Genomic DNA, 15,643 nt, shown 5'->3' with positions numbered 1-15,643 from the left:
ACTCTGATTAAGAATGTAGCATGTAAACAGAGATTACTGATGACCTTAATCTGATTAAAGTCATACTTGAAGTAAACACAAATAGAAATAAGACATGGAGTATTCCTGTTTTAGTCGCATTATCGACGTGCGTTACAGACAGTTACACACCTCACTCACACTATTAATGTCGTGTGGGAGTTTTCACCGGATTTTGCGACAGGTCACGATCATACATGGCCATGCACAACCGTTTCACTGCAAACAAGAGAGCACAGCTGCGTCCCAAACCGCGTAGTTACCTACTGTGAATACTTATGTACATGTGCTTTTTTTGTTTTTTATTTTTAATAAATTTGTAAAAGATTTCAAACAAACTTCTTTTACGTTGTCATTATGGGGTATTGTTTGTAGAATTTTGAGGAAAATAATGAATTGAATCCATTTTGGAATAAGGCTGTAACATAACAAAATGTGTCAAAAGTGAAGCGCTGTGAATACTTTCCAGATGCACTGTACACCCACTATAAATTACTTTGGGACCAGCTGGTTAAAAGTAAGAAGAGGGAGGCGAGTTTTATGGTCTAGCATCGTCTGTGTCGACAATGAAGGCCATTATGTTTATCGGATCACCAAAAAACTAAATCTTTCTTCCCCTACAGTTTTTGGGAGGACTAAACCTCAAAACATACTTACATTTACATTTATTCACTTATCAGACACTTTTATCCAAAGCAGCTTACAAATGAGAAAGATACAAGCAAAGCGATATATCAAGCAGAGAACAATACAAGAAGTGCTAGTGACAAGAAGTACTTGTGAATGAAAATAGAAAACATGCAGGGTAAATCCACGAAAACTGCAGCCAAACTGACACGAGGGTAAAATTCCAGAAGAAGGATATGGGTCAAATGCATGTAACAAGGACACAAAAATGTCTTCTAAAAAATAGGACAACGTGACAAGTCAGTAAATGACAAGAAGTTTGAAAATAATCAACAATTTGGAACGATCTTGAGATCTGTTAATTTGAATATTTCAATAACTCTTTAGTCTATTTCTGATCCTATCAAAAAGAAGGATTCAGAAGTCAAGATTTTCTTGGAAACAGAATTGTAAGAAATTACAGACTGCCTCTCAGCAGATTCCACCCCGAAGTTTGTTAGGATAAGCTTGTTCCCCAAAAAGGCAGAATTACCAAAGGGACAATTTATCTGGGTCTCAGCAATATGTGTATAATATCTCCTAAAGTGACATTCACACAGTTATAGCATGGGAGCAGCAGTGGGACATCAAGAACCATCCCTGACCAAAGGGCTACATGACTGTAATTAGCATTCAGAAAGACATTTGTCTCGATAATCCCATCACCATTTGGGGTCACACCTGTAACAACATCCATACTGTGAGAACGGAAAGTGATTGAATCAAATGCTATCCTTAATTTACATTTAGAATGAAACTTCATTTACATTACATACAGAAAACCTGGTTTGAAACAGTATAAATGTCTGTGTTGATATTATTCGAGGTTCACTTTGACTCCGACGAACCCATCCCAGATAGCAAGATTTGTCTGGCCCACTTCTGGGCCACATACTTGCTTTAGTTCTGGCCCAGTATATGCCTGGGTCAAAAACTGGCCCACACACTCAATACTCTCAACAAAATAAGATTGATCATCATAATCCCATGTTGTTGTTTATTTAGTCCTGTCCTGAATAAGCTATTTCACATAACAGATGTTTACATATAGTCCACAAGATAATAGCTGAATTTATAACAATTACCCCATTCAAAAGTTTACATATGCTTGATTCTTAATGCTGTGTCGTTACCTGGATGATCCAGGACTGTGTTTATGTTTTGTGATCGTTCTTCATGAGTTTCTTGTTGAGATGTTGAGATCCATCTTTTCACACTGAGGACAACTGAGAGACTCGTACACAACTATTACATAAGGTGCAAACATTCACTGATGCTCAAGAAGGGAACATTAGTGCCAGGGGGTGTAAACTTTTGAACAGGTGTAAATTGTTATTTGGTCTTCTGGGAGATATGTAAGTATCTTATTTAGCTTCTGAAGGGCAGTACAAAATAAAAAAAAAGGTCTTTAAACAAACTAATAATTTACACAGATCATCCTGTTCAAAAGTTTACACCCCCCTGGCTCTTAATGTATCGTGTTACCTTCTTGAGCATCAGTGAACGTTTGCACCTTTTGTAATAGTCGTGTACGAGTCCCTCAGTTCTCCTCAGTGTGAAAAGACGGATCTCAACATCATATAGCCGCTGTTGGAAAAGCCTCAAATATGCAGAATATGCTGCAAAAGTAAATAATGTGCAGGACCTGGAGGATTTTTCTGAAGAACAGTGGGCAGTTTAACTGCTCAGAACAAACAAGAGACTCATGAACAACTATCACAAAATATAAAAACAGTCGTGGATCATCCAGGTAACGACACACAGTATTAAGAATCAAGGGTATGTAAACTTTTGAATGGGGTAATTTTTAAAAACTCCGCTATTGTCTTGTGGACTATATGTAAACATCTGTTATGTGAAATAGTTTATTCAGGACAGGACTAAATAAACAACATGGGATTTTTATGATCAATCTTATTTTGTTAAGAGTATTAAGATTTTGTAAATTCTGCAAGGGGCATGTAAACCACAACTGCATACCCACCCGGCTACCAGCACACCTACACACAAATTCAACCACTTAAAAACAGCAAGGACTTTTATAAACAATTAAAAATAGACTATAATATGAACATTTTAACAAATTAATAAATAGCGCAAAAAAAAAACACACCACAGTTAAAACACTCTACATACCTTCCTTTTGCAAAAGTCTTCTCTTGCGCCCACACTCTCGATCTGATGCCAGCTGGAGCCACCTCTTCATGGTCCCCTCAACCTCCATCTCTGCAGCATTAACCGTAAAGAGGTTTCTATGAACCGCAGCTTTGGAATAAAGCAATACGTATCGTAAGGTCATTATGAATCTTAAGCATTAATTACACTTATACCATGGTCAGTGTGAATACTGGGTTCTGATTGGCTGGAAGGTGTGCATTATAACCGTTTATTGCACAGGTAGTTCCAGCCAGTTTGATCACCGTTATAATTTCTAAATATAAATCTTATCACACTACTGTATCTCTGTGTCCGATTTATTTCAGACAAAATTCCAGATCTAACGACCTAACTTATGGAAATTAACGGTTATTTTAAACTTCTAATCAAAGTTTGCACTTCTAAACCAATGACAGCTTTACCGTTATTAATTGTGGAAAGACCATGGTATAAGCGGGGTAATCCATGGCTAGGTGTGCATTAAACGATTTGAACGAGTGGTTCTTTTCCTCCACATCATGCATTAAAATCGTTTAATGCACATCTAGCCGTGGATTACCCCTTACATATCATCTGAGAGAGACAGCTAATTCTGTATGTAAACAGATATACTTACCAATCACGACCTCTCCGAGTTGGAGAGTGGACAGTGAAGTCTTTCCATTGACTCCCCTCCAATTGAGGTTTTTTCCAGGGAGTTAGCAATCACCCTCTTCAATATGCGCCAGGTGTATTTGAGCACAGTATGCGCCAACCAGTTTACCTGAAACCGATTTAAAAAACAAAAATAATATACAATAATATAAAAATAAATAATGAATAAGCATGTATTGCCTCGTCAACTGTGTCAGTGCTTCTCACTACTTCTGCAGTTACCCTGCCCTGTGTGTTTTCCATGTTTTCCTTTTCTACCAAAGATTAGGTCAAAACTGTTCCCTCATATCAAAGTGGTGTTGAACATTGTGCTTTGATTACGAGTGTGTCCTTTTGAGAAAAAAAAGAAATGCTCTCAGTAGCTGTGTAATTGTGCAAGCAATTCTTAACAAAAAAGAACAAAAAATTCTCACCAGTTTTTGCTTGTAATCTGGGCTCTGTTGCATCCTTTGCTCCAGACTACGCAGTTGAGGAAGGTCTTGCAGGGGCAGTAAATCTTCATTAATATCTAAAGGCTGCGCCTGGACCTCCTGTAGTTGAAGCAATCTCAGTAGTTTGTTGGTCCAGCACCATCTCTAATTTAGTCAACACCTCCCTCAGCATGGCTATGATAAAGAAGTTAACAATATTTACAAATGATACACACTACAAAACTATACAACTCCATCCTTAGTCTTATTCCTAACCTACACAATTCCAGTAAGATGGCTGAGTGGAAATCACGGCTGGCCCTACCTGGTTCTGATGATTACCGGAGGCTCCTCGTAAAGTCTGACAGCCTGGCAGCGCTACAAGAGAACACTGTGTTAAGGGAAGTGAGGAAACATGTTCTACAAAATTAATACCTACAAAAGAAAGTCAATCAGAAAGCAGAAGAATACACTCACATGGCATATCGTCCATCGGCTGCCAGTTCTGCAGCATCTCTGGGAACGAGCCGTGTGCTGCTGCTGGTGGTGGTGCTGCTGGTAAAGTGGTGGTGGGAACAGGGGGGAAAGTGGTGTTTGGGGTGACTGTAGGGAAGTTAACAGTGGGGGCAGGTGGAAGAATTTGTTTGGGTCCACAGCATGCTGAAAACTGTGTGGGCTTTCTGACAGAACATATTAAATTAGCATTAGCACCACGTTCCAGAAAGTTCTAACCAAACATTCAGGAAAAAAAGACAATCGGAACAAAAAGTAAAAAAAAAGTAGTAAAAGAGGAAAGGAAGGAATAAACGAGGAGTTTGTGTCTTGTAGAGCAATAAAAACTTCATAAAAAATATGTCGAGCTGTGAGAATCAGCATTTGTCACGATGATGCCAAACGTTCTGCATCTCCCGACTCTGCTGTTATCCCAAAGAAACACTGAGAGATCAAGGTTTTGTTTGTTTACATCAGATGTACTGGAGCTGTGAATAAATAGACTAATGGATATCTTAAAGTAGCTAGATAACGTGTAGTCATTGAACAGGGGTGAATAGCTATTGAATTGCAGTACATAATTCAATAAGGTTTGAGAATGGAAGAGCTGATCGTTAAATACATCGCCAAGCACGGCTCACAGGGAATGTATGACGGGATAGAGAATGTTGCTGATAAGACGTATGAGTGGGCTATCTCCCGGTTTGAAAATTATCCCAAAATGCCTAGAAATAAAAAAAGGAAAAGTTGCAAATGCGCTTCAAGCGGTTTTTGCCTCGTATAAAGTGACTAAGTGAAGGCTAGATGAAGTGGAGGCTGAAAATGTGCGGCTTCATTCTAGACTCAGTCATGGCTTAATTTCTACTAAAATGTACCAGGCTAGTGAAAAGATCTGGAAAAAGGAAAAGATCAGAATGCAGAAGGAGATTGCACGTCTTAAAACTAACAATAGCATGCTTAGATCATCCGCTGAAACATTGTCCCGTGAGTTGGATGAAGCACAGGCTGCTTGTCAATTTCTGATAAATAGTACAGTTGAGAAAAACACCAGTGAGAGATCTGTGGGTACCATGCTTTGTAACAGAGTTTCAGGTTTTCAGGAAGTCGGTGATGAGGGTTGGGAGAGAGATTCTCTCTCCCATTTAGCAGTAGTCAACACTCTGACTGCACAGTTAGATTTCCCATGGCACCAGTTCACTCCACTACTACCATGCATAATAGTGAAGAAGGGGAGGGACCAATGACACACGATGGTCAGAGGGTTTAATCCAAACAAACTAGAAGCTGTGATTAAGAATATTGGAAAATTTGACCCCATCAAACAGAATCCTTTAGAGTTTTGGAAAAACCTGGAGCAATGTTCAGACGTGTAGAAGTTTACAGATGGTGATACATGCGTGGTGCTGACTCTGTGTCTGCCCGATACTCTGTCCGGAGCCTTACATGAGAAAGTGAAGGTCAGAACTGCAAATACATTGGAAAGGAAACAGGGATTGCTTGAAGTTTTAGGAATGATGTCAGTTGACTGGGATAAAATGGCTGAGATGACCATGAGGAAAGGGGAGCACCCAGTGGCATTTTCAGAACGGTTATTGGAGGCGTTTAAAATGTTCAGTGGTAATCCTGATATTACTCAGGATGATGTCAGCTTCAAATCTGTCCTACTTAGCATGTGTGACCCACTCACTCATTCTGCTGTGGCAATGCATGTGACACATCTCTCCAAGTATAGTGACATTACTGCAAAAATGACACAGTTTTAAAACAGTAATGCTATTTCAAAGAAATCTCATCCCGTGTCAGCAACAGGCATTATAAAGCCCTATCCGAATGGAGGTCGCAAGGTTTCCTGGATAAACGAGGGCCATGCTACTGGAGACAAAAAGGAGAGCCAACCTCCTCCTAACCCTGATAACCCCCCAGTGTGCTATTCATGTGGCAAAGAGGGACACAATTCTAGGGAATGCAAAGTTTTTTCTAGGAGAACAGCTCCTAACATTGATCTTAACCAGTTACAGGCTGCGGTTAACAGACTGAGCAAGGAGAATGAACTGTGTGCTCACATGGAGAAGCAGAGCTTTAAAGCCATGTCTTCTTCAGCATAGGGATTACACGCCTCCATTTCACATGTAGCACCCTGTCACGAGATAATCACGGTAGACCAATCATAAATGTCGCTGTTGGAGGCCGAAGCGATGATTGGTTAGTTGATTCTGGTGCTTCATTAACAATTCTTCATTCCGACAATCCCCTACACAATGGTAAAGACACAATAACTTTAGAAAGGTTTGACGGAACAATTTCTCTTGCATCCTAGACAGAAAATATGCCGTTCCAAACTGGCAAAGATGATTTCAAAGACAAAGCCTGGCGCAGTAGAAGTGGTGATGGTTGCGGTACATTAGGTTCAGACATTATGACTAAGCGTGGCTATATCATTGACTATGGCAACAATTGCATTTGGCATAATCCTCAGAGTAAAGATAAGATTGTGGAGAATTTTGATGTACATGTGATCAAAAAGGCAGAGGTTTATGACTTACATACCTTGTTATCGGTGGAAAATCTGTTTAAAGACCCTCTCAGCAGGGATGTGGCACTGATTAATAATCATATTACACCTTGTTTTCCAGATTCTATAATTGACGGTGCATATAACAAACCAGTAAATGTATTTTACTTTTTTTTTTGGATGAAAAATTTCATACCTCATGGTTTTCTCACATATATTTATATCCAGTCCAATGTTTTTCAGTTTCTGCCATATTTCCACTGAACGTGAGCAGTGTATTAAAAGGTGGTCAGTGGTTTCCTCCTCATTACAGTTATTAACAGGAAATTCTGTCGTGGTAACAAAACAGCTCCATTTAACTATACACCGAACCGCTAATCTATTAACACTTATTAACCATACAACATCACCAACATGTTCTGTGATATCTTTTGTATTAATATTTTAATACACTGCTCACTTTCAGTTATTGTGAGGTGTTAATATTCTACCATACCTCCGTATTCATATTCAGTTCTTTTTTTATAAATACTTTTGCTGGATAAATAAACCCAGTCTAGTTTTAGATGTTCGTACTTACATATAAAATCTCCATACATGGATTTATAAAAGGTCATGTTTTGTCTATCCCTGCCTCTTTTTTTCTTCCATGTTTTTAATTCTCCTATCCAGTCAGCTCCTCTGTTCATGGCTTGTGACACGTTTCTACACAACGCTATTTTTAATTTAATACTGAGGTCAATTGCTCCGAGTCCCCGAGCTCTTTCCATTTAAATAAGAGTGACCTCTTCATCACTTCTCTGTTATTACCCCAAATAAATCACGCACATTTTATTAACTTTAATTATACATTTGTTGTCAGGAGGGAAGATGGTGGCTAAGAATAATCATTTGGAAAGCACAAAAGTTTTGATTTGGATTCTAATTTTGTAATTAACGATTTTCCAGGTATCGAATTTCCGCTTTAATTTCTTGTTCTTTTTCCCCCGATTTCGTTCTGCACATTGTGTACTTGTTGGTCAAGCCCAGTAATTTAATCTCTTCTTTTATTTTTATATTTAGCAGTGGGGGCGCTACTGCACATCCACACCGCTTCCATTTTATTCTGATTTAATCTAGCACCGGATATCTCTTCAGAACATTTACGAAGTTTATTTATTGTGTCTAATTCTGTTTGCTTTTAATTAAAACTGTAATGTCATCTGCATAAGCAGTAATTTTAGTTACTTTCCTGGTTGATGATGTGACTCCTTGTATTCTCAGCTCGTTTTTAATCTTGTGTAATAAAGAACTGATTGTGATAATATAAAGTGCTGCGCTTAAAGGACAGCCCTGTTTTACCCCTCGGTCAATTTCAAAACATCAGTCAAATATACGTTAACGTTGATCTTAGATTTTCTATACAGTGTTTTAATCATGTTAATAAACTTCTCCGGAAAGCCGTAATGGTCCATCACGCACCATAAATATTCTCGCGATATTAGATCGAATGCTTTTTTTTGGTCCAAGCCCACAATAAAGAAATTTTTATCTGGTGCGTTTATAATAAGTTCTCTTGCTGTTCCCAAATTATCCCACATGTATCTGCCTTTAATCGCACACATCTTCTCGATCTCTATTATTTTATTTAGCGTGTCATTCATCCAATTTACGATTATTTTAGTGATGATTTTATAGTCAAAATTCATTAAACTTAGGGTGAAGTCAGCTAAAATGGGCCATCATGTAAAATGGGTCAGATAAGGTTGGAGCCTCATAGCCTTTTAAGTTTTTACAGCCAATCACAATAACGGATCTTACATTGCTTCAACAACACTATTTGACAATAGTTTTGATTGGTCTAAGGTTCTTAAAGTGGGCGGGGCATAGTGTTATATGAAGCATGTCAGAGAAATTGTATGGTAAGTGATCATGGCATAGTAAATTTCATTCATCATTAATAAGGGTGATAAAGCAATTATAAGTACGCTTACCAATGAAGCAAAAGCGCTATGAACAATGTTTTGACAGACTCTGTCAAATACAATGTTTAAATTTAAAAAGAAACTTTGATTTTTGTGAAAAGTCATTTTAGGTAGTGGCCCATTTTAGCTTAACCAGCTAGCTAAAATGGGCCACAGTTTTCAGCTAAAATGGGCCGCATACACACACACTCTTACACAGAAATTATACAGAAATCGAGGGTGAAAAATGGTTCATAGGCCTAGATATACATCCATACAAAATCTTTCTAAATATTGTGCATTTCAGACAGTATGGCAGGAGGACAGGCAAAGAAAGGAAAAAGAGAGAGAACAAGAGAGAAGAGAAAGGGAAAGGAAGATGTCAGTACAACCAGTGGAGAGAGGACAGAATGAGGCGGGCCATTAATGAATACCAGGAGATAGTTGAGAGAGGACAAACAGTAAATGTTCACTCTTCAGCAAGGGCTTGGAACATTCCAAAGATGACTTTGTATAGGCGCATTAGTGGCAAAGTTGCTGGCTCTGGCTATGTATCTGGGAGGAAGCAGTACCTGCCAGTGGACTCTGAGAAAGAACTGGCCAGTCTTATCAAGCTCCTCTCTAAAAGAGGCTTTCCCCCTTACCAAAAGAGATGTCCAGGGAATTGCATTTAATTACGCAAAGACCAGTAATATCAAAGGCTTCTCTGAAGTAAAAGGCACGGCTGGGTATTACTGGTTTTGAAATTTTTAAAACAGAATCCAAACCTCAGCATCAGGACACCAGAGGCCCTTTCAGCAGCAAGAGCAGCAGGGCTGAACCCTGGTGTGGTAGGAAAGTGGTTTCCACAGTATGAAGACCTGCTGGAGGAACTTGCACTCAGAGATGTTCCATCACATCTTTGGAATTGTGATGTATTTGTCCTGCAAGATCAGTTTTACTCTACCCGTGTGGTTGGGGAGGTGGGAAAACCCTGTGTAGAGGTTACTGCTGGGGAGAAAGGAGAGACCACGACAGTCCTTCAGCATTCAATGCAGCGGGAACATTTAGGGTGTGCTGCTGTCGGTGCAACTCATTGTACCACGAGAGCTGTGGAGAAGATGTGCTTTCTATTAAATTAAATATATTTACGGTGTTGCTGCTATGGCACACTCAACACAATAGTGTCAATTTACTGTTAAAATGTGTTGTTATCTTTTTATATTGGCCCATTTTAACTGAACATTGTGTTGTGGCTCAAGAGGGTATATGCCGATACTCTAACCCTCATAATTTTAAAACAATTATACTTTTTCACATTTTTAAAAGAAAAAAAAAATTATATATACATACATATATATATATATATATATATATATATATATATATATATATATATATATATATATATTGAAGAGACCCATGCTAATTTATAAAAATATATCATGCATAGCTTATTTGATGGTATTATAAACCATTTACCAAAAAGTGGCCCATTTTAGCTGACTTCACCCTATTGGTCTCCAGTCATCAAGTTCGGTCGGGTCTCCTTTTTTATATATTAATGAAATTACACAACGGTAAAACAATTCATTTAAAGTTCCCTCCTGTAGTCCTTCATTACATAAATCAGTTAATAGATCAGAGATGTCTCTCTTACACACTTTATAAAATTCAGCTGGGAGTGTGTCAGGTCCCGGGCTTTTCCCCTCGTTTAACTGCAGAATCGCTTCTAATACATCCTCTTCCTTAATGGGGTTTTCTAAATGTTGTGTGTCTATATTTCTTAATGGTGAGCACGTCATTAAAAAAAATGTTTTTTTTTCCCCCTCTATGTTTATTTTACTTGAGGCTGCTTGACGTCTTTTTCTTATGATATCTCTTATCTTTCTCGTTATTAACAATATTGCCCAAATTGTCTCTAATACCTGTAATAGTTCTATCAGTTCTCTGGCTCTTTAGCTCTTTTATAACTTTTTGTGGTTTCCTGTATAGTTTGTGTCAATATCCACCTGTAATTGCACGTTTAAAAACCATTCGTCATTTAATTGCGTTAGTTCCGATTTTATTTTATGTAAACAATCGTCATCGTCTATACATCTGTCTCTTAATAGACCTTGCCTTTCTCCATCATTAACCCTAATTGGGCCTGTCCACAAACCAAACATGCTGATTGTAATTTAATAATTGATGAGCTAGCAAAGAAAGCTACAGTGGAAGGAATAACATTTTCAGGTGTCACAGGGCTAAAATCAATTGCAGCCTTTACATTAGAGAACCGGTAGGCCTGAAAAGCACTCAGAGTGACCCTTCAGTGACAGAAGCAATCGGACCGAAGAGCAACGGACAAACTATTGTAGACGGTCTGTTTGCCAAGCATGATGCACAGCTAATCATACATGACAACATGTTACTGTACAGATGTGGTGACACTCCAGTGTTGATTCCACCTGTAAGATTGCAGCATGATATTTTGTATCGCATCCACAATCAGCAGAAATCAAAGGAACAATTTATCTGGGTCTCAGAAATATGTGTATAATATCACCTAAAGTGACATTCACACAGTTATAGCATGGGAGCAGCAGTGGGACATCAAGAATCATCCCTGAACAAAAGGGCTACGTGACTGTAATTAACATTCAGAAAGACATTTGTCTCGATAATCCTTTCACCTCACCATTTGGGGTCACACCTGTAACATCGGTACTGTGAGAACAGAAAGTGATCGAATCAAATGCTTTCTTTAATTTACATTACATACAGAAAACCTGGTTTGAAACAGTATAAATGTCTGTGTTCATATTATTTGTGGTTCACTTTGACTCCCAAAGTGCTTCATGTACTTTGTCACTGCCACGCTGTAATAAAGTTATTCTTCTTTGAGATCTTCGACATCCACTTATTTTTTTTCGTACAGAATGCATCACTAGGAAGTTAAGGTAAGACTCATTCGCTATACCCTGCACGAAATGGACGGAAAATTTAGAAATTCTCCCACATCACAATGCGTTTTGCCACATTATCCAATCGTTGCAAAAGAACACAATAGGCCAATTCATTTTAAATACTTTTTGGGTTTAACAAATATATATTTTAAACGAGTTTCTTAACACCAACCTATTTGCTATTTCAATGGAGTGTGTGACAATAGTCAGGAGGTCAATAACATTTAACAGCGTCTACTGGTAAAGTATATCGTAGATGGACATAACCCCGCTAGCCTTTCTATTTGGCAGTGGAACATTGGATGGCAAACATGAAACGCTAGTCCTTTTAATAAACACGGAACACTTCTAAATGATAATGTTTCAAAAACTTACATTTATTCTATATATCCTTCATCCAACACCAAATGTCAAGGCACCAAGCCAACTTCTCTTCCTCATCTTACTAGGCTCATCAGTGGGAATTTAGTTGACTTCCCATAAACTGAGATGCAGTTGGCGACTGAAGGCGATGACTGCACGTGCAGGAAAAGAACAAAGGAATAGCCAAAAGTCCTTTTCAGGACTGGGACAAGTGTCATGCTTGTACATGTAATGACCAATCATGTGATCAGTGAAGAACTTTCTTTAGCCCTCTATATGTTGTGTGAAATTGTTTAAACTCCTCGGCACCCAACTGGTGAAGGAACTTGAAATCCACGTTCTCTGCTTCCACACTTTCTGCCTTTCCACCATGTTGATGGCATATTTCGGAGAAATACACTGCATAATACTTCTTGGGTGTGAATGTCTTGTCCTCTTGAATCTTGTCCTGAAGCAACAAAAGTAAGAAATTCCAGAGTTCGTTCAGTATCAAATTGGGCAAATGCTTCCTATTTTTTCTTCAGCTGCAATCACATGTTCCTCAAGTCTGCAGAAGTTCAGTACCATCATTTTTGGTGGTGCCCCTGAATAAATTTTGTGAATCTGCATCAAATGACCAACAAAGCAATACTAACGTGACTGGAATTTGTACTTTTTGGGTTTCTCTCGATTAAGCAGAATACAGATATAAATTTCCCCAAAGAGGAAATTTGTTTCTACCATGGGTGCATAAAAAACAAACAACAACACCATAATAAATGGTTAATAAATAATTATAATGGTCAGAAGATAGAAGTGGAAGCCTTTATTTGTCAATTATACATTACAGCACAGTGAAATTCTCTTCTTCGCATATCCCAGCTTGTTAGGAAGTTGGGGTCAGAGTACAGGGTCAGCCATGATTCGGTGACCCTGGAGCAGAGAGGGTTAAGGGCCTTGCTCAAGCCCTCAACAGTGGCAGCACTGGGGCTTGAACCATTGACCTTCTGAGTCATACAAAGCATTAACCGTTGAGCCACCACTGCCCACCATGTATTATTTTTATGTCAAAATAATACAATAAACAGTGATAACGCTGATCAGCTCTGTTTGTGTAAAATACCCAAAACCTACCTCTGTTTTAGGCGGCGTTGTGTGTTGTGCTGATGGAGCATGGCTGCCCTCCTGTGGCCAAACTCGGGAACGGCAATTTCCCAGAAGCGGTATTCTGTAATTTAGCTTTTAATAATGGTGTTTATATGTTTGTAGTATTTAGCCAAGAGTGGGGTAAGAAATATTAGATTATATTAATATTAATATCTCTCTCCTTTTCCCCCTTTATGATAATAATTGACAAAACACATATTTCATTCAGGGGGCACGGTGGAAAGTGCTTAGCACGTTCACTTCACACCTACAGGACTGTTGGTTTGATTCTCGCCTGCATGTTCTCCGCATGCTTTGTTTCCTCCACGTACTCCGGTTTTCTCCCCGGTCCAAAGGCATGTGTTGTAGGCTGGTTGGCATCTCTGTATTGTCCATAGTGTGAAATTGTGCCCTGCAATGGGTTGGCATCATGTCCAGGGTGTCCCCTGCCTCATGCCTGAATCCCCTGGGATAGGCTCCAGGCTCCCCGTGACCTGTGTAGAATAAGCGGTACAGAGAATGGATGGATGGATGGATGGAGATTTCGTCCATTGCTCTGGATGGATCTTTACTGCCATCAAGTGGCCCAGTTTAGGAAGTGCATGTTTCTATGATTTTTTTAGAGCAGCGTTTCCCTCCGTTTTTTCAGTCACGGCACCCTTTGAATATTTTCAAAAAAATTTGTGCACCCTACACAAACACTGATGCTAGACAGCGTTAAACCTGGTTTATACTCGACATGTCTGGCAAAAATGAAGTCATCGCTGAGTGGGCGGTCGAGCGCGTTGAGTGTGTGAGGCCTCATTTCTCGAGGCGGTTTGTACGGCATTTTTTGTAACTTGCCACGCCAAACCGCTTCAGGAAATGAATGACTTGGAGGCGACTCTTGCCGGAAGGTACGATTGTACAGGTATCTCTATGATCCATCCATGTGGGACCATAGAGAGAGCCCGATGGCACAAAATTCATTGAAAGGTTTTTAAAATAGTGATTTGGATTTGCTTTGTACATACTGCTGAGATGATAAAGCCAAAGCTGAAAGTTTTTCTGGGTGCATCATGTTTTCATTCATCAGTATCTTCACAAATAAACACAGTCACTACACTACACCATCAGACACAGTGATTACACCTCATTCTGCTGTCTTTATACACAGAGACCTTTACACTGATGGTGAACATACAGAGTGATCATTCTGTAATATCTTTCTTTTGTCTCTATACATAAAGAGACGTTTACACTGATGGTGAACATACAGAGTGATCATTCTGTAATATCTTTCTTTTGTCTCTATACATAAAGAGACATTTACACTGATGGTGAACATACAGAGTGATCATTCTGTAATATCTTTCTTTTGTCTCTATACATAAAGAGACATTTACACTGATGGTGAACATACAGAGTGATCATTCTGTAATATCTTTCTTCTCTCTCTGTACATAAAGAGACATTTACACAGATGGTGAACATCCAGAGTGATCATTCTGTAATATCTTTCATTTATCTCTATACATAAAGAGACATTTACACTGATGGTGAACATACAGAGTGATCATTCTGTAATATCTTTCTTTTATCTCTATACATAAAGAGACATTTACACTGATGGTGAACATACAGAGTGATCATTCTGTAATATCTTTCTTTTGTCTCTATACATAAAGAGACGTTTACACTGATGGTGAACATACAGAGTGATCATTCTGTAATATCTTTCTTTTGTCTCTATACATAAAGAGACGTTTATACTGATGGTGAACATCCAGAGTGATCATTCTGTAATATCTTTCTTTTGTCTCTATACATAAAGAGACATTTACACTGATGGTGAACATACAGAGTGATCATTCTGTAATATCTTTCTTTTGTCTCTATACATAAAGAGACGTTTATACTGATGGTGAACATCCAGAGTGATCATTCTGTAATATCTTTTCTCTCTATAAATAAAGAGACGTTTACACTGATGGGAGAATATAATAATCACCTGGTTTTGTAAATGTGAGAAATGACATCTGCAGGAAGCTCCACTTTTTGCTGATGTCTACAGTAATTGCTAACATTTACAAAATGAGCCTACAATAAATAATAAGTCTATTTAATGAAAGTGAAGGTCCATATTTAATAAAAATCTTAATAGAATGAATAAAATAAATTGAGGTTGTTTAGTTTAGTTTTAAAGATGTTCTCATATTTATAGCTGTGTTTTGTTGTAATGTGACAAGTGATAATCTCAAGGTTTATTGGGTTTTATATGATTATTATTATTATTTTATATATAATTTATTATTATTATTGTTATGGGTGTGTATCTGTCTTATTATTTCTGTGTCTGTGTTATTATTTCAGACATCAGATATTTCTCATCTATAT

This window comes from Ictalurus furcatus, unplaced genomic scaffold, assembly GCF_023375685.1.
Source record: "Ictalurus furcatus strain D&B unplaced genomic scaffold, Billie_1.0 scf3, whole genome shotgun sequence".
Classification (NCBI taxonomy): Eukaryota; Metazoa; Chordata; class Actinopteri; order Siluriformes; family Ictaluridae; genus Ictalurus; species Ictalurus furcatus.
Note: the sequence above shows the minus strand (reverse complement) of the source record.